Source organism: Gigantopelta aegis, unplaced genomic scaffold (genome assembly GCF_016097555.1).
Source record: "Gigantopelta aegis isolate Gae_Host unplaced genomic scaffold, Gae_host_genome ctg7178_pilon_pilon:::debris, whole genome shotgun sequence".
NCBI lineage: Eukaryota > Metazoa > Mollusca > Gastropoda > Neomphalida > Peltospiridae > Gigantopelta > Gigantopelta aegis.
In genome coordinates, this window is record NW_024535617.1 from 143 (window position 1) to 22,407 (window position 22,265).

The window sequence follows — 22,265 nt, forward strand, 5'->3', positions numbered from 1 at the left end:
GGATTATTTGTCAGTCAGATAATTTTGAAAAGTGAGAACATGGTTTTTGTCACACTGGGGCAGACTACAGAAAATTAAATTTATATACTGACATTGAGAAATTATTATGGGGAAACCCCCTGCCAAAAAAAAAAAAAAGTTTTGGGTAGACCCCCTAACAGAAAAAATGTATATGTAATTGGTCACAAATTCCATCACCAAAAAGAAAGTACACTGCTCCCAAATGCCACCAAATCACCTACCTGTACCAGGCTGTCCAGGGAAGACTTTGATGCAGTGGCTAAGCCGTCAACGAGTCGAGGTGCATCTTCATATGTGGTCACCGATTCACAGGGGACGACTGGCAATATGCGGTTACTTCGGCCTCACCCAGCTGTTCCCGATGCCTTGGAAGATTTCCTGAAACAAAACAATCAAGACTTAGATGGCTATAAACTTCTTCATTGTGGTAGAGTGCTCAATCTATTCAATGAATCTTATCGAGAACATAGAAATAACTTCCCAACATGTGATGGTGATCTGAAGTATGACGAACAGTCCTATCAACAATGGGGTATGTGTTGGCGCCTAGGTTTAAAATGTGAGCTATGTCATTTTAGATCGAAGAAGCACAAATTGTACGAAGAAGTCACTTTAACCCACTGCACGAGGTCAGAAAGCTGCTCAGCCTAATATTGGGATACATGTTGGCCTTATGAATACATCAGTTGGAATTACAGGATTTCGCGATTCCTTATCCGCAGCTGGTATCCCTGTTGGAAGCAAGCGTGGAATGCAGAATTCAGCCAATTATGTTGGATCCAAAACAGTGGACATAAACAGACAGGATATGAAAGAAAGACGGTCTAATTTGGTTCGACTAAACAAACTAAAAGGTTTTACCAGTGATCACAAGATAAGTGTTGAGGGAGACTGCCGTTACAACAACAGACTTTTCGGTGGGAGCTCGAGCACACCCTCCAGCCTGCAACTCAAGCGGTCTACACCATTGCTGAGAACGAAACACCTAAAAAGGAAATTATTGGGATATACACTGCAAACAAACTTTGCAAAAAAGCCGAAATCCTCAGATCTAAGGGAGAGAAAATTACATGTCCAGATCACGGTGGAAAATGTACAGCCAATTTGAAGACAACAGATTCCATCGGCAATGAGGGCTTATATGCAGAAAAATGCGTGAAAGAATTTCAAGTGGACGAAGACAAACTCAATATTGGTTATTTCACGACTGATGGCGATTCACATGCTACTGACGGTGCTACCCGGGCGCAGACAGGTTCCATTGAAAATTTACGTGACACTAGACATTTTTTCTAAAAGTCAGCAAAAGGCGATCGAAAAAGTTTCATTTAGCTTAACCATGTTTCCGGGGAAAATAAATCAGACCGACAGAAAGTACAGCGACGTTTTGCCATCGACATCAAGCAACGTTGTCACCTCGAACTTGACATCGCCCACCGTCAACTTGCAGGAGATATCACTAAAATAGTTAGAAAAATGACGTACACCATCGATTCCATCGTGGCCTGTGTGAGTGGCAACTGTTCAACACTGTGTCAAAGGCATTCATTTGTGTGTTCGGGCAGGCGGATCAAGGCATGGAAACCTGCCTATTTACCTGCAGATTCAGTTCTGAAAATGAAAGAAGGCGATAAAGAATTGTTAAGAAAATGCCTAGAACTTCGACTCGGCAAAACTGCACTTCTTAAAACAAAACTCAATACAAACACTCAAAAAGTAGAAAGTGTCAACCGGGCTTATACTAGAACAAATCCAAAACAAGTGACATTCTATCGCAACTTTGAAGCAAGAATACACAGTGCAGCCCACATGCTCAACAAAGGAATTCTAAAGTCTACTGTTACAAGATGTCAACTAGTGGGAGCCCCACTGACTGGAAGAATACACGCCCTCGCAGAACTGAAAGCTCGGGAACGTGAAGACCGGTATCATGCTACTAGGAAAAAAACTACTCGGTACAGATCCCGAAGAAATTATCTCCGCAAGGTTCGATACCAGCAATATGACGACAAACACAACAGTACTGCAAGAACAACCTACAAGAAGAATGTACTTGACTCCGAAGTTGTACCACCATGTCTAACAGATCATACGTACCTGTCCCCAAGAAGAAAAAAACAGTCTCTATAACCTGGATGGCCGATGCAGTGTTTCGGGACAATGTTTAGACAGTGTTGACGGTTGTTGTTAACATAATGTGGTTCGAGGCTCAAGTGTTCAATGTTAACACAGAGGGAGTGGTGACATAAATGCGATACATCCATGCTACGAGGTATGTCAAAGTGATTGTGGTGGAGCATATACTGGAGTCGGTGTACTTTAAAAGTTTGGTGTTTTGGACGACCAGGTATTTTTGCATGAATAACTCCACATTTGTTATAATCCTTTCTTTTGTCCCATTTTTGGCAGCCTGTCCAAATTACACATCCCATATTTGGCATCTTTTCAGTCTTGGCCAATATACGATTTTTCATAGTCAATACCCAGTTTGAGTTGACCTCAACCTTAACATTTGTTGTTGTGGTGGTCATATTACATCAGTGATTATGTAACAACTTATAAAAATTAAAGCAGCCAATTTCTGGCTCCATTAAAATTATGAAATATACAAATACATTGTTATTATTACCTTGGTAACCAGTGTGGTGTGAATTCCAGTGGTATGTGTCAAGAGTGTCTTCAGGTAGCAGAGAAGTAAATCATAACACACTGTCCACTATATTAACATAAATTTAAAAAAATAGAAAAAGATAATTTTCCCAGGTGAATCACACATGTAGTGATGATGGCCAGTCCTTGTTTTGTGCAGCAAGTATGTCTGAACTGGGTGATGTCAACCTAAATCTGGAAATAATCTCTTATTTTTGGAGGCACCCCCATTTTGCCATTTCACGGCTGCTAGGAAGTCTCTCCACCCCGACCATGTATTCATACTCGGTATGTACAAATCACTCATGGAAAGTGAGATCTCATTCAACACAACTGTGCACCATAAATGTAGGTGCAATTCCTGTCAAAGATCCAATTTCTTACCTATTTTCAAACTCATAAATTATTTTATTCAAATAGGGGGTGTATTTTAAAAGCACTATCTTCGTGGGCAACACGACGCTCATTGGTCAATTTACTTCTCTGCAACCTTAATCGTTTATTTAATATGGAGGAGAATATTTTCCCTAGACAGCTTGTAATGGTAATTCCCCTATAGTTGTTCGGGTCTTGCTTAGATCCCTTTTTGTGTATTGGTGTAATATAACCAATTGTCCAAGAGGACGGTAGTATCCCATACTGGAATACTTTGTTGAATCAATTTGCTATGGGTAATATGATGATTTCATTTCCATATTTTGAAAATTGCGTTTGTAACTTGGTCTAAGCCACATGCCTTGTTGTTTTTCAGTGATTGTAGAGCTGTTTTAATCTCTTTGGTCCTGATACTTTGGTCTAGTACAGTGTTGTTAGTTTGGGTAGTTTCCGTTATCAAAAGTTCATCGAGCAATCTAGCATCAGATTTTATATTCATGGTTGTATTTTGGGTAGGTTCAGCATTTATATCTCTAAAATGTTCATGTATTTGCTTTGCCATATTTTCTGGCAGGTTGATACTTTTGTTGGTTCTTTCTGTTAGGTTATTTATTATTTTCCAATATGCCTGTGGGTTACTGTTGTGTAGGTTTTGGAGTTTGTCGTAGAACATGTTTTTTTCTATTGTTTGTGTACTTTCTTTGCATTCTTTAGTTTTTTTTTTTTTATATTGTATGTGTTTTCTCCTAATTCTAGTGTTATTAGGTTCCTTAGATATTGATTTAACAATTTCGGTAAATTTACGCTTGAGGTTTTGGATGTCTATTGGCATTTCTACCTTTTTTTTTTAGCTTTTTAGATGCGAATTTTGGGACATGATCTAGATGCTGCTCCAATAAGTATGTTGTTGAAGTTGTTTACTGCTGTTTCTATATTTGTGTAAGAGTTGTTGATGGGGTCATTCATAAAAGTTTGTAGGCCTATTTTGTATTGTGCTTCATCACCTAGAAGGTTGTTTATATATGCCATCTTGGTTTTTTCAGACAGTTGATATTTTGTATGCATTGGATGAAGTGGAATAGCGTCATTACTGGTATGGGTTATGTTACATTTTAGTATGACAAATAAGGAGCAGTGAATAGATTCTTCTGTTAAGTAAGAGATATAAAGACCGACTACATGTTTCATAGTTCTGTCATCGGTTAGAACATAGTCAACTGCGCTGTTTCCCTGGTAGTTGAAGCATGTGAGTTTTCCTAGATAGTCCCCAGGTGTTCGTTCCGTCATCGGTTAGAACATAGTCAACTGCGCTTTTTCCCTGGTAGTTGAAGCATGTGAGTTTTCCTAGATAGTCCCCAGGCATTGGTACAAACGATGCAAAGATCGAGCTGGAGGCTGGTGGTTCGAATCCAGTGAAAGGTTAGTTAAATTTAAATGATTGTTTGTAATGTGCAGGTCCATATGTAATGTGAATAGGAAGCTCAGAACGAAGATAGAAGTAGTGGATAGAACACACACACCCTCCTCCCCACCCTCAAATTTTTTTTAAATTCGTTCACATTGTGCATTACATACAACGTTCCATCATCCGAAACACAATGACTACCTCTGTTTGACCATGTCAAGCAACTTCTCGCTGTAGCGCAGTCGGATAAGTGGTTGGAAGAAACGATGCAAAGATCGAGCTGGAGGCTGGTGGTTCGAATCCAGTGAAAGGTAAGTTATATTTAAATGATTGTTTGTAATGTGCATGTCCATATGTAATCTGAATAGGAAGTTCAGAATGAAGGTAGGAGTAGTGGATAGAACAACCCCCTCCCCACCCACCCCAAAAAACAAAACAAAAAACAAAACAAAACAAATTCTTTCTTTCTTTGTATTTCTCCCCAAAAAAGCCTAGCCACTCTTTTCTATATAAACCCCACCAAAAATCATGCTTTTTTTGGTATAGTTTGTACACTTAAAACGTACGAAGGCTACTGGGTTGAAGAGAGGTTTATTGTGTTATACTAACCCTTAAAACGAAGGAAAGCTGGGAGAGAAATGTATCGAGGCTGTTTTATTGTCTAATTTGCTATATCCCGCCCTTTCAAGCGAAACAAAGGCCACGGAAAGTGAAGGATCCGGATTTATGACTATTTTATTCTGTAATTTGCTACGTTCTGCCTTTTAAAACGTAAAAAGGATGGGGACAGACTATGAAAACGTAACAAGGCTTGGGAAAAACAGGTTTCTGCGTTAGTTACTGTTTTAATGTGCAATTTGTTGCGTCTTGTCGTTTAAAAACGTGAAAGAAGACTGGGGAGATTCAGGGAACTGGAAGGCTGGGGAGAGTAATTTGTGATCATGTCAGGCGGAGAAAACTCTGCCCTTTTAAACGTAACAAAGCTGAGAAAAGACAAGGAGGTGGGTTAGTTACGTTTTTTTTTGGATACAATTCAATGCTTCTAAACCGTGAAAACATAACAAGGCTTGGGAGAAACAGGTTTCTGCCTTAGTTTCTGTTTTAATGTGCAATTTGTTGCTTCCTCTCCTTTAAAAACGTGAAAGAAGACCGTATAGTGACTGTTTTATTGTGTCATTTGTTATGTCCCGCCGTTTCAAGCGAAACAAAGTCTGGGGAGACACAATTATTTGGTTTTATGACTATTTTATTGTGTAATTTGCTATCAGTACCACGTGGTTTATTGAAAATCTATATTTTATTGTGTTCCTAGGTTGCATTGCACGTTGTGCACGTTCACAATGTGTATTACGTATAACGTTCCATCATCCAAAACCAGTGACTGCCTCTATTTGAACGTCTCAAGCATCTTCTCGCTGTAGCGCAGTCGGTTGAGCGATTGGTACAAACGATGCAAAGATCGAGCTGGAGGCTGGTGGTTCGAATCCAGTGAAAGGTAAGTTATATTTAAATAATTGTTTGTAATGTGGATGTCCCATATGTAATGTGAATAGGAAGCTCAGAATGAAGGTAGGAGTAGTGGATAGAATACCCCCCTCCGTCCACCCCCGAAAGAAAAAGAAAAAAAAAGTTTAAAAAAAAGACAAAAGAAAAAACCCCACTTTTTTTCTTTGTTTTCCCCCCACAAAAGCCTAAAGTCCCTCTTTTCTATATAAACCTCACGAAAAATCATACTTTTTGTTCATAATTTGTACACTTAAAACGAACTAAGGTTAAGTAGAGACATGGAGTAGGCTTAATCACTGTTTTATTTTGGAACTTGTTAGAATTCTCGACCCTTTAAAAGTAAAGCTGTTTAGAAACAGGGAACTAGGTTAAAGAGAGGTTGATACTAACCCTTAAAACGTAGAAAGGCTGGGGAGGGAGACTAGCGACATTGTGTAATTTGTTATATCGAGCCTAGCGACTGTTTTGTTGTCAATTTTGTTCTGCCCTTTAAAATGTTGTCATGTCACGCCATATCAAGCGAAAAAACGTGAAAGGCTCAGGGAGAGAGAGATTCTGTCATTATCTGGTCTAGAGACATGTATCATGTATAATGACTGTTTTATTGTGCAATTTGTTATGTCACGCCATTGCTGGAGAGAGAGAATTATCTGGTCTTATAACTATTTTATTTTGTAATTTGCTGTGCTCTGCCCTTTTAAACGTAACAAAGCTGAGAAAAGACAAGGAGGTGGGTTAGTTACGTTTTTTTTTGGATACAATTCAATGCTTCTAAACCGTGAAAACATAACAAGGCTTGGGAGAAACAGGTTTCTGCCTTAGTTTCTGTTTTAATGTGCAATTTGTTGCTTCCTCTCCTTTAAAAACGTGAAAGAAGACCGTATAGTGACTGTTTTATTGTGTCATTTGTTATGTCCCGCCGTTTCAAGCGAAACAAAGTCTGGGGAGACACAATTATTTGGTTTTATGACTATTTTATTGTGTAATTTGCTATCAGTACCACGTGGTTTATTAAAAATCTATATTTTATTGTGTTCCTAGGTTGCATTGCACGTTGTGCACGTTCACAATGTGTATTACGTATAACGTTCCATCATCCAAAACCAGTGACTGCCTCTATTTGAACGTCTCAAGCATCTTCTCGCTGTAGCGCAGTCGGTTGAGCGATTGGTACAAACGATGCAAAGATCGAGCTGGAGGCTGGTGGTTCGAATCCAGTGAAAGGTAAGTTATATTTAAATAATTGTTTGTAATGTGGATGTCCCATATGTAATGTGAATAGGAAGCTCAGAATGAAGGTAGGAGTAGTGGATAGAATTCCCCCCAAAAAAAAAAAAAAAAAAAGTTTAAAAAAAAAAGACTCCCCCCACAAAAGCCTAGTCCCTCTTTTCTATATAAACCTCACCAAAAATCATACTTTTTGTGCATAATTTGTACACTTAAAACGAACTAAGGCTATGGAGAGACATGGAGTAGGGTTAATCACTGTTTTATTTTGGAACTTGTTACAATTCTCGACCCTTTAAAAGTAAGGCTGGGTAGAAACAGGGAACTGGGTTAAAGAGAGGTTGATACTAACCTTTAAAACGTAGAAAGGCTGGGGAGACAAATGTATCGAGACTAGCGACTGTTTTATTGTGTCATTTGTTATGTCCCGCCGTTTCAAGCGAAACAAAGTCTGGGGAGACACAATTATTTGGTTTTATGACTATTTTATTGTGTAATTTGCTATCAGTACCACGTGGTTTATTGAAAATCTATATTTTATTGTGTTCCTAGGTTGCATTGCACGTTGTGCACGTTCACAATGTGTATTACGTATAACGTTCCATCATCCAAAACCAGTGACTGCCTCTATTTGAACGTCTCAAGCATCTTCTCGCTGTAGCGCAGTCGGTTGAGCGATTGGTACAAACGATGCAAAGATCGAGCTGGAGGCTGCTGGTTCGAATCCAGTGAAAGGTAAGTTATATTTAAATAATTGTTTGTAATGTGGATGTCCCATATGTAATGTGAATAGGAAGCTCAGAATGAAGGTAGGAGTAGTGGATAGAATACCCCCCTCCGTCCACCCCCGAAAGAAAAAGAAAAAAAAAGTTTAAAAAAAAGACAAAAGAAAAAACCCCACTTTTTTTCTTTATGTTTTCCCCCCACAAAAGCCTAAAGTCCCTCTTTTCTATATAAACCTCACGAAAAATCATACTTTTTGTTCATAATTTGTACACTTAAAACGAACTAAGGTTAAGTAGAGACATGGAGTAGGCTTAATCACTGTTTTATTTTGGAACTTGTTAGAATTCTCGACCCTTTAAAAGTAAAGCTGTTTAGAAACAGGGAACTAGGTTAAAGAGAGGTTGATACTAACCCTTAAAACGTAGAAAGGCTGGGGAGACAAATGTATCGAGCCTAGCGACTGTTTCATTGTGTAATTTGTCATGTCACGCCATGTCAAGCGAAAAAAAGGCTGGAGAGAGAGAATTATCTGGTCTTATAACTGTTTTATTGTGTAATTTGCTATGCTCTGCCCTTTTAAACGTAACAAAGCTGAGAAAAGACAAGGAGGTGGGTTAGTTACGTTTTTTTTGGATACAATTCAATGCTTCTAAACCGTGAAAACATAACAAGGCTTGGGAGAAACAGGTTTCTGCCTTAGTTTCTGTTTTAATGTGCAATTTGTTGCTTCCTCTCCTTTAAAAACGTGAAAGAAGACCGTATAGTGACTGTTTTATTGTGTCATTTGTTATGTCCCGCCGTTTCAAGCGAAACAAAGTCTGGGGAGACACAATTATTTGGTTTTATGACTATTTTATTGTGTAATTTGCTATGCTCTGCCCTTTTAAACGTAACAAAGCTGAGAAAAGACAAGGAGGTGGGTTAGTTACGTTTTTTTTTGGGTACAATTCAATGCTTCTAAACCGTGAAAACATAACAAGGCTTGGGAGAAACAGGTTTCTGCCTTAGTTTCTGTTTTAATGTGCAATTTGTTGCTTCCTCTCCTTTAAAAACGTGAAAGAAGACCGTATAGTGACTGTTTTATTGTGTCATTTGTTATGTCCCGCCGTTTCAAGCGAAACAAAGTCTGGGGAGACACAATTATTTGGTTTTATGACTATTTTATTGTGTAATTTGCTATGCTCTGCCCTTTTAAACGTAACAAAGCTGAGAAAAGACAAGGAGGTGGGTTAGTTACGTTTTTTTTGGGTACAATTCAATGCTTCTAAACCGTGAAAACATAACAAGGCTTGGGAGAAACAGGTTTCTGCCTTAGTTTCTGTTTTAATGTGCAATTTGTTGCTTCCTCTCCTTTAAAAACGTGAAAGAAGACCGTATAGTGACTGTTTTATTGTGTCATTTGTTATGTCCCGCCGTTTCAAGCGAAACAAAGTCTGGGGAGACACAATTATTTGGTTTTATGACTATTTTATTGTGTAATTTGCTATCAGTACCACGTGGTTTATTGAAAATCTATATTTTATTGTGTTCCTAGGTTGCATTGCACGTTGTGCACGTTCACAATGTGTATTACGTATAACGTTCCATCATCCAAAACCAGTGACTGCCTCTATTTGAACGTCTCAAGCATCTTCTCGCTGTAGCGCAGTCGGTTGAGCGTACAAACGAAGCAAAGATCGAGCTGGAGGCTGGTGGTTCGAACCCAGTGAAAGGTAAGTTATATTTAAATAATTGTTTGTAATGTGGATGTCCCATATGTAATGTGAATAGGAAGCTCAGAATGAAGGTAGGAGTAGTGGATAGAATACCCCCCTCCGTCCACCCCCGAAAGAAAAAGAAAAAAAAAAGTTTTAAAAAAAGACAAAAGAAAAAACCCCACTTTTTTTCTTTATGTTTTCCCCCCACAAAAGCCTAAAGTCCCTCTTTTCTATATAAACCTCACGAAAAATCATACTTTTTGTTCATAATTTGTACACTTAAAACGAACTAAGGTTAAGTAGAGACATGGAGTAGGCTTAATCACTGTTTTATTTTGGAACTTGTTAGAATTCTCGACCCTTTAAAAGTAAAGCTGTTTAGAAACAGGGAACTAGGTTAAAGAGAGGTTGATACTAACCCTTAAAACGTAGAAAGGCTGGGGAGACAAATGTATCGAGCCTAGCGACTGTTTCATTGTGTAATTTGTCATGTCACGCCATGTCAAGCGAAAAAAAGGCTGGAGAGAGAGAATTATCTGGTCTTATAACTGTTTTATTTTATTGTGCAATTTGCTATGCTCTGCCCTTTTAAACGTAACAAAGCTGAGAAAAGACAAGGAGGTGGGTTAGTTACGTTTTTTTTTGGATACAATTCAATGCTTCTAAACTGTGAAAACATAACAAGGCTTGGGAGAGACAGGTTTCTGCCTTAGTTTCTGTTTTAATGTGCTGTTGCTTCCTCTCCTTAAAAAACGTGAAAGAAGACCGTATAGTGACTGTTTTATTGTGTCATTTGTTATGTCCCGCCGTTTCAAGAGAAACAAAGTCTGGGAGACACAATTATTTGGTTTTATGACTATTTTATTGTGTAATTTGCTATGCTCTGCCCTTTTAAACGTAACAAAGCTGAGAAAAGACAAGGAGGTGGGTTAGTTACGTTTTTTTTGGGTACAATTCAATGCTTCTAAACCGTGAAAACATAACAAGGCTTGGGAGAAACAGGTTTCTGCCTTAGTTTCTGTTTTAATGTGCAATTTGTTGCTTCCTCTCCTTTAAAAGTGAAAGAAGACCGTATAGTGACTGTTTTATTGTGTCATTTGTTATGTCCCGCCGTTTCAAGCGAAACAAAGTCTGGGGAGACACAATTATTTGGTTTTATGACTATTTTATTGTGTAATTTGCTATCAGTACCACGTGGTTTATTGAAAATCTATATTTTATTGTGTTCCTAGGTTGCATTGCACGTTGTGCACGTTCACAATGTGTATTACGTATAACGTTCCATCATCCAAAACCAGTGACTGCCTCTATTTGAACGTCTCAAGCATCTTCTCGCTGTAGCGCAGTCGGTTGAGCGTACAAACGAAGCAAAGATCGAGCTGGAGGCTGGTGGTTCGAACCCAGTGAAAGGTAAGTTATATTTAAATAATTGTTTGTAATGTGGATGTCCCATATGTAATGTGAATAGGAAGCTCAGAATGAAGGTAGGAGTAGTGGATAGAATACCCCCCCTCCGTCCACCCCCGAAAGAAAAAAAAAAAAAAAAGTAAAAAAAAAAAGACAAAAGAAAAAACCCCACTTTTTTTCTTTATGTTTTCCCCCCACAAAAGCCTAAAGTCCCTCTTTTCTATATAAACCTCACGAAAAATCATACTTTTTGTTCATAATTTGTACACTTAAAACGAACTAAGGTTAAGTAGAGACATGGAGTAGGCTTAATCACTGTTTTATTTTGGAACTTGTTAGAATTCTCGACCCTTTAAAAGTAAAGCTGTTTAGAAACAGGGAACTAGGTTAAAGAGAGGTTGATACTAACCCTTAAAACGTAGAAAGGCTGGGGAGACAAATGTATCGAGCCTAGCGACTGTTTCATTGTGTAATTTGTCATGTCACGCCATGTCAAGCGAAAAAAAGGCTGGGAGAGAGATCTGGTCAACTGTTTTATTGTGCAATTTGCTATGCTCTGCCCTTTTAAACGTAACAAAGCTGAGAAAAGACAAGGAGGTGGGTTAGTTGTTTTTTTTTGGATACAATTCAATGCTTCTAAATGTCGTGAAAACATAACAAGGCTTGGGAGAAACAGGTTTCTGCCTTAGTTTCTGTTTTAATGTGCAATTTGTTGCTTCCTCTCCTTTAAAAACGTGAAAGAAGACCGTATAGTGACTGTTTTATTGTGTCATTTGTTATGTCCCGCCGTTTCAAGCGAAAAAAAGGCTGGAGAGAGAGAATTATCTGGTCTTATTTCTATTTTATTGTGTAATTTGCTATGCTCTGCCCTTTTAAACGTAACAAAGCTGAGAAAAGACAAGGAGGTGGGTTAGTTACGTTTTTTTTGGGTACAATTCAATGCTTCTAAACCGTGAAAACATAACAAGGCTTGGGAGAAACAGGTTTCTGCCTTAGTTTCTGTTTTAATGTGCAATTTGTTGCTTCCTCTCCTTTAAAAACGTGAAAGAAGACCGTATAGTGACTGTTTTATTGTGTCATTTGTTATGTCCCGCCGTTTCAAGCGAAACAAAGTCTGGGGAGACACAATTATTTGGTTTTATGACTATTTTATTGTGTAATTTGCTATCAGTACCACGTGGTTTATTGAAAATCTATATTTTATTGTGTTCCTAGGTTGCATTGCACGTTGTGCACGTTCACAATGTGTATTACGTATAACGTTCCATCATCCAAAACCAGTGACTGCCTCTATTTGAACGTCTCAAGCATCTTCTCGCTGTAGCGCAGTCGGTTGAGCGTACAAACGAAGCAAAGATCGAGCTGGAGGCTGGTGGTTCGAACCCAGTGAAAGGTAAGTTATATTTAAATAATTGTTTGTAATGTGGATGTCCCATATGTAATGTGAATAGGAAGCTCAGAATGAAGGTAGGAGTAGTGGATAGAATACCCCCCTCCGTCCACCCCCGAAAGAAAAAGAAAAAAAAAGTTTTAAAAAAAGACAAAAGAAAAAACCCCACTTTTTTTCTTTATGTTTTCCCCCCACAAAAGCCTAAAGTCCCTCTTTTCTATATAAACCTCACGAAAAATCATACTTTTTGTTCATAATTTGTACACTTAAAACGAACTAAGGTTAAGTAGAGACATGGAGTAGGCTTAATCACTGTTTTATTTTGGAACTTGTTAGAATTCTCGACCCTTTAAAAGTAAAGCTGTTTAGAAACAGGGAACTAGGTTAAAGAGAGGTTGATACTAACCCTTAAAACGTAGAAAGGCTGGGGAGACAAATGTATCGAGCCTAGCGACTGTTTCATTGTGTAATTTGTCATGTCACGCCATGTCAAGCGAAAAAAAGGCTGGAGAGAGAGAATTATCTGGTCTTATAACTGTTTTATTGTGCAATTTGCTATGCTCTGCCCTTTTAAACGTAACAAAGCTGAGAAAAGACAAGGAGGTGGGTTAGTTACGTTTTTTTTTGGATACAATTCAATGCTTCTAAACCGTGAAAACATAACAAGGCTTGGGAGAAACAGGTTTCTGCCTTAGTTTCTGTTTTAATGTGCAATTTGTTGCTTCCTCTCCTTTAAAAACGTGAAAGAAGACCCGTATAGTGACTGTTTTATTGTGTCATTTGTTATGTCCCGCCGTTTCAAGAGAAACAAAGTCTGGGGAGACACAATTATTTGGTTTTATGACTATTTTATTGTGTAATTTGCTATGCTCTGCCCTTTTAAACGTAACAAAGCTGAGAAAAGACAAGGAGGTGGGTTAGTTACGTTTTTTTTGGGTACAATTCAATGCTTCTAAACCGTGAAAACATAACAAGGCTTGGGAGAAACAGGTTTCTGCCTTAGTTTCTGTTTTAATGTGCAATTTGTTGCTTCCTCTCCTTTAAAAACGTGAAAGAAGACCGTATAGTGACTGTTTTATTGTGTCATTTGTTATGTCCCGCCGTTTCAAGCGAAACAAAGTCTGGGGAGACACAATTATTTGGTTTTATGACTATTTTATTGTGTAATTTGCTATCAGTACCACGTGGTTTATTGAAAATCTATATTTTATTGTGTTCCTAGGTTGCATTGCACGTTGTGCACGTTCACAATGTGTATTACGTATAACGTTCCATCATCCAAAACCAGTGACTGCCTCTATTTGAACGTCTCAAGCATCTTCTCGCTGTAGCGCAGTCGGTTGAGCGTACAAACGAAGCAAAGATCGAGCTGGAGGCTGGTGGTTCGAACCCAGTGAAAGGTAAGTTATATTTAAATAATTGTTTGTAATGTGGATGTCCCATATGTAATGTGAATAGGAAGCTCAGAATGAAGGTAGGAGTAGTGGATAGAATACCCCCCCTCCGTCCACCCCCGAAAGAAAAAGAAAAAAAAAGTTTTAAAAAAAGACAAAAGAAAAAACCCCACTTTTTTTCTTTATGTTTTCCCCCCACAAAAGCCTAAAGTCCCTCTTTTCTATATAAACCTCACGAAAAATCATACTTTTTGTTCATAATTTGTACACTTAAAACGAACTAAGGTTAAGTAGAGACATGGAGTAGGCTTAATCACTGTTTTATTTTGGAACTTGTTAGAATTCTCGACCCTTTAAAAGTAAAGCTGTTTAGAAACAGGGAACTAGGTTAAAGAGAGGTTGATACTAACCCTTAAAACGTAGAAAGGCTGGGGAGACAAATGTATCGAGCCTAGCGACTGTTTCATTGTGTAATTTGTCATGTCACGCCATGTCAAGCGAAAAAAAGGCTGGAGAGAGAGAATTATCTGGTCTTATAACTGTTTTATTGTGCAATTTGCTATGCTCTGCCCTTTTAAACGTAACAAAGCTGAGAAAAGACAAGGAGGTGGGTTAGTTACGTTTTTTTTTTGGATACAATTCAATGCTTCTAAACAGTGAAAACATAACAAGGCTTGGGAGAGACAGGTTTCTGCCTTAGTTTCTGTTTTAATGTGCAGTTTGTTGCTTCCTCTCCTTTAAAAACGTGAAAGAAGACCGTATAGTGACTGTTTTATTGTGTCATTTGTTATGTCCCGCCGTTTCAAGCGAAACAAAGTCTGGGGAGACACAATTATTTGGTTTTATGACTATTTTATTGTGTAATTTGCTATCAGTACCACGTGGTTTATTGAAAATCTATATTTTATTGTGTTCCTAGGTTGCATTGCACGTTGTGCACGTTCACAATGTGTATTACGTATAACGTTCCATCATCCAAAACCAGTGACTGCCTCTATTTGAACGTCTCAAGCATCTTCTCGCTGTAGCGCAGTCGGTTGAGCGTACAAACGAAGCAAAGATCGAGCTGGAGGCTGGTGGTTCGAACCCAGTGAAAGGTAAGTTATATTTAAATAATTGTTTGTAATGTGGATGTCCCATATGTAATGTGAATAGGAAGCTCAGAATGAAGGTAGGAGTAGTGGATAGAATACCCCCCTCCGTCCACCCCCGAAAGAAAAAGAAAAAAAAAGTTTAAAAAAAAGACAAAAGAAAAAACCCCACTTTTTTTCTTTATGTTTTCCCCCCACAAAAGCCTAAAGTCCCTCTTTTCTATATAAACCTCACGAAAAATCATACTTTTTGTTCATAATTTGTACACTTAAAACGAACTAAGGTTAAGTAGAGACATGGAGTAGGCTTAATCACTGTTTTATTTTGGAACTTGTTAGAATTCTCGACCCTTTAAAAGTAAAGCTGTTTAGAAACAGGGAACTAGGTTAAAGAGAGGTTGATACTAACCCTTAAAACGTAGAAAGGCTGGGGAGACAAATGTATCGAGCCTAGCGACTGTTTCATTGTGTAATTTGTCATGTCACGCCATGTCAAGCGAAAAAAAGGCTGGAGAGAGAGAATTATCTGGTCTTATAACTGTTTTATTGTGCAATTTGCTATGCTCTGCCCTTTTAAACGTAACAAAGCTGAGAAAAGACAAGGAGGTGGGTTAGTTACGTTTTTTTTTAGATACAATTCAATGCTTCTAAACCGTGAAAACATAACAAGGCTTGGGAGAAACAGGTTTCTGCCTTAGTTTCTGTTTTAATGTGCAATTTGTTGCTTCCTCTCCTTTAAAAACGTGAAAGAAGACCGTATAGTGACTGTTTTATTGTGTCATTTGTTATGTCCCGCCGTTTCAAGAGAAACAAAGTCTGGGGAGACACAATTATTTGGTTTTATGACTATTTTATTGTGTAATTTGCTATGCTCTGCCCTTTTAAACGTAACAAAGCTGAGAAAAGACAAGGAGGTGGGTTAGTTACGTTTTTTTTGGGTACAATTCAATGCTTCTAAACCGTGAAAACATAACAAGGCTTGGGAGAAACAGGTTTCTGCCTTAGTTTCTGTTTTAATGTGCAATTTGTTGCTTCCTCTCCTTTAAAAACGTGAAAGAAGACCGTATAGTGACTGTTTTATTGTGTCATTTGTTATGTCCCGCCGTTTCAAGCGAAACAAAGTCTGGGGAGACACAATTATTTGGTTTTATGACTATTTTATTGTGTAATTTGCTATCAGTACCACGTGGTTTATTGAAAATCTATATTTTATTGTGTTCCTAGGTTGCATTGCACGTTGTGCACGTTCACAATGTGTATTACGTATAACGTTCCATCATCCAAAACCAGTGACTGCCTCTATTTGAACGTCTCAAGCATCTTCTCGCTGTAGCGCAGTCGGTTGAGCGTACAAACGAAGCAAAGATCGAGCTGGAGGCTGGTGGTTCGAACCCAGTGAAAGGTAAGTTATATTTAAATAATTGTTTGTAATGTGGATGTCCCATATGTAATGTGAATAGGAAGCTCAGAATGAAGGTAGGAGTAGTGGATAGAATACCCCCCTCCGTCCACCCCCGAAAGAAAAAGAAAAAAAAAGTTTAAAAAAAAAAAGACAAAAGAAAAAACCCCACTTTTTTTCTTTATGTTTTCCCCCCACAAAAGCCTAAAGTCCCTCTTTTCTATATAAACCTCACGAAAAATCATACTTTTTGTTCATAATTTGTACACTTAAAACGAACTAAGGTTAAGTAGAGACATGGAGTAGGCTTAATCACTGTTTTATTTTGGAACTTGTTAGAATTCTCGACCCTTTAAAAGTAAAGCTGTTTAGAAAAGGGAACTAGGTTAAAGAGAGGTTGATACTAACCCTTAAAACGTAGAAAGGCTGGGGAGACAAATGTATCGAGCCTAGCGACTGTTTCATTGTGTAATTTGTCATGTCACGCCATGTCAAGCGAAAAAAAGGCTGGAGAGAGAGAATTATCTGGTCTTATAACTGTTTTATTGTGTAATTTGCTATGCTCTGCCCTTTTAAACGTAACAAAGCTGAGAAAAGACAAGGAGGTGGGTTAGTTACGTTTTTTTTGGATACAATTCAATGCTTCTAAACCGTGAAAACATAACAAGGCTTGGGAGAAACAGGTTTCTGCCTTAGTTTCTGTTTTAATGTGCAATTTGTTGCTTCCTCTCCTTTAAAAACGTGAAAGAAGACCGTATAGTGACTGTTTTATTGTGTCATTTGTTATGTCCCGCCGTTTCAAGAGAAACAAAGTCTGGGGAGACACAATTATTTGGTTTTATGACTATTTTATTGTGTAATTTGCTATGCTCTAGGTTGCATTGCCTGCCCTTTTAAACGTAACAAAGCTGAGAAAAGACAAGGAGGTGGGTTAGTTACGTTTTTTTTGGGTACAATTCAATGCTTCTAAACCGTGAAAACATAACAAGGCTTGGGAGAAACAGGTTTCTGCCTTAGTTTCTGTTTTTAATTAATCACTGTTTTATTTTGCTTTTACAATTCTCAATTTGTTGCTTCCTCTCCTTTAAAAACGTGAAAGAAGACCGTATAGTGACTGTTTTATTGTGTCATTTGTTATGTCCCGCCGTTTCAAGCGAAACAAAGTCTGGGGAGACACAATTATTTGGTTTTATGACTATTTTATTGTGTAATTTGCTATCAGTACCACGTGGTTTATTGAAAATCTATATTTTATTGTGTTCCTAGGTTGCATTGCACGTTGTGCACGTTCACAATGTGTATTACGTATAACGTTCCATCATCCAAAACCAGTGACTGCCTCTATTTGAACGTCTCAAGCATCTTCTCACTGTAGCGCAGTCGGTTGAGCGTACAAACGATGCAAAGATCGAGCTGGAGGCTGGTGGTTCGAACCCAGTGAAAGGTAAGTTATATTTAAATAATTGTTTGTAATGTGGATGTCCCATATGTAATGTGAATAGGAAGCTCAGAATGAAGGTAGGAGTAGTGGATAGAATACCCCCCTCCGACCCCCCCACCACAAAAAAAAAGAAAAAAAAGTTTTAAAAAATGACAAAAGAAAAACCCCCACTTTTTTTCTTTATGTTTTCCCCCCACAAAAGCCTAAAGTCCCTCTTTTCTATATAAACCTCACGAAAAATCATACTTTTTGTTCATAATTTGTACACTTAAAACGAACTAAGGTTAAGTAGAGACATGGAGTAGGCTTAATCACTGTTTTATTTTGGAACTTGTTAGAATTCTCGACCCTTTAAAAGTAAAGCTGTTTAGAAACAGGGAACTAGGTTAAAGAGAGGTTGATACTAACCCTTAAAACGTAGAAAGGCTGGGGAGACAAATGTATCGAGCCTAGCGACTGTTTCATTGTGTAATTTGTCATGTCACGCCATGTCAAGCGAAAAAAAGGCTGGAGAGAGAGAATTATCTGGTCTTATAACTGTTTTATTGTGCAATTTGCTATGCTCTGCCCTTTTAAACGTAACAAAGCTGAGAAAAGACAAGGAGGTGGGTTAGTTACGTTTTTTTTTTTGGATACAATTCAATGCTTCTAAACCGTGAAAACATAACAAGGCTTGGGAGAGACAGGTTTCTGCCTTAGTTTCTGTTTTAATGTGCAATTTGTTGCTTCCTCTCCTTTAAAAACGTGAAAGAAGACCGTATAGTGACTGTTTTATTGTGTCATTTGTTATGTCCCGCCGTTTCAAGAGAAACAAAGTCTGGGGAGACACAATTATTTGGTTTTATGACTATTTTATTGTGTAATTTGCTATGCTCTGCCCTTTTAAACGTAACAAAGCTGAGAAAAGACAAGGAGGTGGGTTAGTTACGTTTTTTTTGGGTACAATTCAATGCTTCTAAACCGTGAAAACATAACAAGGCTTGGGAGAAACAGGTTTCTGCCTTAGTTTCTGTTTTAATGTGCAATTTGTTGCTTCCTCTCCTTTAAAAACGTGAAAGAAGACCGTATAGTGACTGTTTTATTGTGTCATTTGTTATGTCCCCCGCCGTTTCAAGCGAAACAAAGTCTGGGGAGACACAATTATTTGGTTTTATGACTATTTTATTGTGTAATTTGCTATCAGTACCACGTGGTTTATTGAAAATCTATATTTTATTGTGTTCCTAGGTTGCATTGCACGTTGTGCACGTTCACAATGTGTATTACGTATAACGTTCCATCATCCAAAACCAGTGACTGCCTCTATTTGAACGTCTCAAGCATCTTCTCGCTGTAGCGCAGTCGGTTGAGCGTACAAACGAAGCAAAGATCGAGCTGGAGGCTGGTGGTTCGAACCCAGTGAAAGGTAAGTTATATTTAAATAATTGTTTGTAATGTGGATGTCCCATATGTAATGTGAATAGGAAGCTCAGAATGAAGGTAGGAGTAGTGGATAGAATACCCCCCTCCGTCCACCCCCGAAAGAAAAAGAAAAAAAAAGTTTTAAAAAAAGACAAAAGAAAAAACCCCACTTTTTTTCTTTATGTTTTCCCCCCACAAAAGCCTAAAGTCCCTCTTTTCTATATAAACCTCACGAAAAATCATACTTTTTGTTCATAATTTGTACACTTAAAACGAACTAAGGTTAAGTAGAGACATGGAGTAGGCTTAATCACTGTTTTATTTTGGAACTTGTTAGAATTCTCGACCCTTTAAAAGTAAAGCTGTTTAGAAACAGGGAACTAGGTTAAAGAGAGGTTGATACTAACCCTTAAAACGTAGAAAGGCTGGGGAGACAAATGTATCGAGCCTAGCGACTGTTTCATTGTGTAATTTGTCATGTCACGCCATGTCAAGCGAAAAAAAGGCTGGAGAGAGAGAATTATCTGGTCTTATAACTGTTTTATTGTGCAATTTGCTATGCTCTGCCCTTTTAAACGTAACAAAGCTGAGAAAAGACAAGGAGGTGGGTTAGTTACGTTTTTTTTCAGATACAATTCAATGCTTCTAAACAAAACATAACAAGGCTTGGGAGAGACAGGTTTCTGCCTTAGTTTCTGTTTTAATGTGCAGTTTGTTGCTTCCTCTCCTTTAAAAACGTGAAAGAAAACCGTATAGTGACTGTTTTATTGTGTCATTTGTTATGTCCCGCCGTTTCAAGCGAAACAAAGTCTGGGGAGACACAATTATTTGGTTTTATGACTATTTTATTGTGTAATTTGCTATCAGTACCACGTGGTTTATTGAAAATCTATATTTTATTGTGTTCCTAGGTTGCATTGCACGTTGTGCACGTTCACAATGTGTATTACGTATAACGTTCCATCATCCAAAACCAGTGACTGCCTCTATTTGAACGTCTCAAGCATCTTCTCGCTGTAGCGCAGTTGGTTGAGCGATTGGTACAAACGATGCAAAGATCGAGCTGGAGGCTGGTGGTTCGAATCCAGTGAAAGGTAAGTTATATTTAAATAATTGTTTGTAATGTGGATGTCCCATATGTAATGTGAATAGGAAGCTCAGAATGAAGGTAGGAGTAGTGGATAGAATACCCCCCCTCCGTCCACCCCCGAAAGAAAAAGAAAAAAAAAGTTTAAAAAAAAGACAAAAGAAAAAACCCCACTTTTTTTCTTTATGTTTTACCCCACAAAAGCCTAAAGTCCCTCTTTTCTATATAAACCTCACGAAAAATCATACTTTTTGTTCATAATTTGTACACTTAAAACGAACTAAGGTTAAGTAGAGACATGGAGTAGGCTTAATCACTGTTTTATTTTGGAACTTGTTAGAATTCTCGACCCTTTAAAAGTACAGCTGTTTACAAACAGGGAACTAGGTTAAAGAGAGGTTGATACTAACCCTTAAAACGTAGAAAGGCTGGGGAGACAAATGTATCGAGCCTAGCGACTGTTTCATTGTGTAATTTGTCATGTCACGCCATGTCAAGCGAAAAAAAGGCTGGAGAGAGAGAATTATCTGGTCTTATAACTGTTTTATTGTGCAATTTGCTATGCTCTGCCCTTTTAAACGTAACAAAGCTGAGAAAAGACAAGGAGGTGGGTTAGTTACGTTTTTTTTTGGGTACAATTCAATGCTTCTAAACCGTGAAAACATAACAAGGCTTGGGAGAACAGGTTTCTGCCTTAGTTTCTGTTTTAATGTGCAATTTGTTGCTTCCTCTCCTTTAAAAACGTGAAAGAAGACCGTATAGTGACTGTTTTATTGTGTCATTTGTTATGTCCCGCCGTTTCAAGCGAAACAAAGTCTGGGGAGACACAATTATTTGGTTTTATGACTATTTTATTGTGTAATTTGCTATCAGTACCACGTGGTTTATTGAAAATCTATATTTTATTGTGTTCCTAGGTTGCATTGCACGTTGTGCACGTTCACAATGTGTATTACGTATAACGTTCCATCATCCAAAACCAGTGACTGCCTCTATTTGAACGTCTCAAGCATCTTCTCGCTGTAGCGCAGTCGGTTGAGCGTACAAACGAAGCAAAGATCGAGCTGGAGGCTGGTGGTTCGAACCCAGTGAAAGGTAAGTTATATTTAAATAATTGTTTGTAATGTGGATGTCCCATATGTAATGTGAATAGGAAGCTCAGAATGAAGGTAGGAGTAGTGGATAGAATACCCCCCCTCCGTCCACCCCCGAAAGAAAAAGAAAAAAAAAGTTTTAAAAAAAGACAAAAGAAAAAACCCCACTTTTTTTCTTTATGTTTTCCCCCCACAAAAGCCTAAAGTCCCTCTTTTCTATATAAACCTCACGAAAAATCATACTTTTTGTTCATAATTTGTACACTTAAAACGAACTAAGGTTAAGTAGAGACATGGAGTAGGCTTAATCACTGTTTTATTTTGGAACTTGTTAGAATTCTCGACCCTTTAAAAGTAAAGCTGTTTAGAAACAGGGAACTAGGTTAAAGAGAGGTTGATACTAACCCTTAAAACGTAGAAAGGCTGGGGAGACAAATGTATCGAGCCTAGCGACTGTTTCATTGTGTAATTTGTCATGTCACGCCATGTCAAGCGAAAAAAAGGCTGGAGAGAGAGAATTATCTGGTCTTATAACTGTTTTATTGTGCAATTTGCTATGCTCTGCCCTTTTAAACGTAACAAAGCTGAGAAAAGACAAGGAGGTGGGTTAGTTACGTTTTTTTTTGGATACAATTCAATGCTTCTAAACTGTGAAAACATAACAAGGCTTGGGAGAAACAGGTTTCTGCCTTAGTTTCTGTTTTAATGTGCAATTTGTTGCTTCCTCTCCTTTAAAAACGTGAAAGAAGACCGTATAGTGACTGTTTTATTGTGTCATTTGTTATGTCCCGCCGTTTCAAGAGAAACAAAGTCTGGGGAGACACAATTATTTGGTTTTATGACTATTTTATTGTGTAATTTGCTATGCTCTGCCCTTTTAAACGTAACAAAGCTGAGAAAAGACAAGGAGGTGGGTTAGTTACGTTTTTTTTGGGTACAATTCAATGCTTCTAAA

The 22,265-nt window shown here is 38.0% G+C and overlaps 2 long non-coding RNA genes across 2 annotated transcripts; both read right to left on the bottom strand.

Moving 5' to 3' along the window:
- Positions 1 to 234: 234 nt before the first annotated feature.
- LOC121366791 lies at positions 235 to 961 on the bottom strand. The gene is made up of 2 exons (XR_005957222.1): positions 883 to 961; positions 235 to 399 (listed from the first exon to the last, which is right to left on the bottom strand). It is a non-coding gene; the product is annotated as an uncharacterized LOC121366791 (long non-coding RNA).
- On the bottom strand, positions 956 to 2,862 carry LOC121366792. Its single transcript, XR_005957223.1, has 3 exons — positions 2,651 to 2,862; positions 1,507 to 1,632; positions 956 to 1,006 (listed from the first exon to the last, which is right to left on the bottom strand). It is a non-coding gene; the product is annotated as an uncharacterized LOC121366792 (long non-coding RNA).
- Between the last annotated feature and the right edge of the window lie 19,403 nt (positions 2,863 to 22,265).